We start from the raw sequence: 3,598 nt of genomic DNA, 5'->3' as shown, positions 1-3,598 counted from the left end.
ATCTCCGGCCCGACGCCTGCAAAAGTATGCACCAGCGTCTTTAGGCGCAGCGCATGCCTCATACTCAGAGCGCAACCAACCGCAGTAAAGGTGAGAATGGCGAGGATTCGGTTTTCAGAGGCGTAACATCAGCTTGACTAAGGAGTGTCGACGCCAAACGGGTTTGGACTGCTCACAGGGGGTCTTAGAGCCTTTCCCCCCAGCATAATGCGTCTTTAGATTTGGTTTCATCATCACGTTTGCTTCCGCTGGAGCAAGGACTCTGGAAGGTGGAGACGGGTGGGAAGGGAAGTTACATGTGTGTGTGGCGAGTGGGGCTTCTCTAGGGCGAAGGTGGCTGCATCTTCTACATGGTAGCAGTGGGTGAAGTTTATTGTCTTTTCGCCGTCACTGGTTCGTCCCGCTTTTGCCAGAACTTCTGGTCGGTGCAGCTTCTGGAGGGTGCATGAGGGTTCGCGCTTCTGGAAGGTCGGTGGCTTCACACACCGAGTCTTCACTTGCGTTATCGTTCTAATGAACTGTCCCTCATGCCAACGTAATTTTCTCCTACAAGGTTATATGCTGCTACGACTAAAGGTCATTATTCCCAGCTCAGCTGATAGGTCGGAGTAATTCCTTGTTGCGGAGTAATAATTGCTTGTAGAAAAAAGAAACACACAGTAACTGTAGCAGGCTAAATTAAAGATGCTCAAGAGACATATTGTCGGGTACCTGCAGTTACTAAGCGTGCGCTCACATATCACCCCACATGGACGTATCTTACATTTTGCCTGCATCTTAACATTGCTGCCACGGCCGGGATTCCAACCGGCTTCCTCATGCTCAGCAGTCGAAAACCTTAATGAGCAACAAAGCGTGTCAGATAACGGTATAATAAAGTGATACGCGCAGCACTTTACAAAAAGTGATTGTCCCACTCACTCATCGGTGGTGAAACAGTAGACACATCCGTCGGCGCCGTCGGATTACCGGGAGGGGCCGGTATTCGCACTTCGACAGTCCCCCGGTACACGACCTTTGGAGTGCCCCGGCCTTCGTTGCTCTCAGCCTCCGTTAAAGTGGGAATAGTCAAGGAAGCTGCGTGCCAGTGCATGAGATTTTTCAGCCTCGGTCCACGCAATTTCAAACGCGTTTCACTGCGGGGCCAAAACTGCGATTTTTTAAAATCAATAATTGTCTGAACGATGCACGAAGTACACTACAATTAGAGATAGGAAGCTTCCACGGCGAGGATCATGCATCTTGACAAAACGCTAAGTCGCAAAATGATCTGCATTTTCCTTTTCTACGAAAAAGCCTAAGATTTGCCGCCGTATTTCTACAGCGTGATTTTAAAATTATGCGATTATTTGTTGAGTTTTGGCACTTATAAAAGTTGTTTACCCTTCCTTTTTGAATCAACTTAGAACATAAATGTTGTTTTGCAACTCAAGCGCTTGCGCTAAATTCAACTTCGAAGCCGACCTCGGATGAGACTGTTCTGTGAGAGAAAGCGTTGTGAAATAACAAAACTTTGTGCAATGGTTGGATTTATTGTTCAGCACTGCTTTTACGACGCAACCAGCTTTACAATTACGAAAGAAAAAAAACATAGGGCAATATATGTGACGCGAGGCTCATGAGCTCGTTTCATGCGAGCTGTTTTAACGCAGGCTGTTCTGAAAACCGTGTGTGCGGAATGTTTCAAACAAGCTACGGCACTGCAGTGCAATTTTTCTGTACCCTGAAGATGCGCCTATTGAAGAAGCTGCTTGGTGCTTACCTCCTCTGAGCAAAAAAATCGTGATGCCCACAGATGCACCTACTAACATGATCATTGCAGCCATCATCAGCAAGACAGCTTTACCGCTGCTTTCCCTGCAAAAACGTGAATTAAACATACCCAGCAATTCTGGACAAAAGCATTGTTGAGCAGGAACCGTTTATAAACGCGGTTTTGTCATATAATCTGAGATTTCACAATAACAATCAATACATCCGCAAATCACCCGATGGCAGTCTGGTATTTTTTTGTTGACGTTTTCGCTATCGTCACAAGCACTCCACTTTGGCTTTGTATGGCAGTCTTAGCAGTTCGATTTAATTAATGCAAACACTTTCAATGAAAGAATGCGATATCTCTGAAGAATGGCCCATTTTCCTGCAATATTTTGATAACAGTGTGTTAGACGTTTTCACTTTTCGAAATTTTTGCCCGAGAAAGCTGGACTTCAAGCGATATTGCAAAAATAACCAACGTCACTTTGGACGCTTTTTAATTGTTAGAATTTACCTCTACGGTAAAGGATGTAATCCTTCTCAAGATCTATCTCTACGTTTGTGATCGAAGGTGAAAATAATTTTTAAAATGTTTGCCCATCTTGTATACGTGTCATGTTCCTCGTTAGCTTTTTAGCGGTTGCGCTGCCAACAAGGTGAATCAAGTTGCAAATTTTATTAAACAATTCAAGTCAACATGGTTTATTGCTCTTCCTTGCACTCTGTTTCGCATGCAGTGTTGACTCTACGATTAAAAGAAATGCTGCGCCCGAAAAGCTAAATCACCAAAGTTGAAATCAAGCAGCAGTTATCAATGTGCAGATTCACACGTGCGGTGATCTGCACTGCGGCGCGACCACAACAAAACCGCATTTTCAGCTTTTTTAGGATGAACACAGGCCTAAGCATATTTCATAAGGACCACTTCCCACTGCACATTGTGGCGATTGAAAATTCCTAAACTTGAACACGCTGGTATTGACTACATCTCGTTTCACTTTTTCGCGGTGCATTAAGAGAGGCATAGCAATTAGAGTCATAGATAACGTTTTTGACCTGACTGAGGTCACGAAAAGACTATTTTCTTGCCCTAAAGAAGAGGAGCACCAGGCCAACGGATAGCCTTTAATCTCTGGAAGATTTGTGCGCGTTGAACAGCACTTGGGATCGATCCCCACACCTGTCGCACATTAAGTGGCCCTGTAAGGGTCGAAATTCGTGAACCCCGACCGCCTCCTAGAGTCTCGAATTCATCTCAGACAGGCAACGTGAAAAGGTAAACAAAGGCAGTTTATTTGTGTGAACCCAACCGCGGCGGCTGCGTTTTTATGGTGGAAAAACGCTAAGGCGCCCGTGTGCTGTGCGATGTCAGTGCACGTTACAGATCCCCAGGTGGTCGAAATTATTCGGCGGACGCCGGCGTCGAGGAGAGTGGACGCATCCTATGTGCGCTCCGCAAATTTTCGATGTTTTCGTCGGTTTTGTCGTTTGTGCTCGCAAACTACTGAGCTCTTTCAACGCCGGAAGTCTTCGCGACCACCGGGATACCACTCTTTCGGCAAGTGCAGCCCTCGTTTGCAATTTCTACAGACTTTTGGACTCACGCCACCCGGCCAGGCTGCTAAGCCTAACCTGGTGAGCGGCACTTCGAGCCGCCCGCCGAGCGGACGCACAGGCTGGCTTGTCGCGGTGTAGCTCAGCTGCGCCATGTCTCGCATGGAAGTAACTGTGGAAGGAGAGAGTATCCAGCCTGAAGAGCTCCACTCTCAAGTAGGTTGGTTTAAGGTTAATTATTCCAAAGCCAAGGCCCTCTCGAAGACAGGGGAAGGAGAGCAAGCTG

This window comes from Amblyomma americanum, chromosome 8 (genome assembly GCF_052857255.1).
Source record: "Amblyomma americanum isolate KBUSLIRL-KWMA chromosome 8, ASM5285725v1, whole genome shotgun sequence".
NCBI classification, from domain to species: domain Eukaryota; kingdom Metazoa; phylum Arthropoda; class Arachnida; order Ixodida; family Ixodidae; genus Amblyomma; species Amblyomma americanum.
This window is presented reverse-complemented; position numbering follows the sequence as displayed.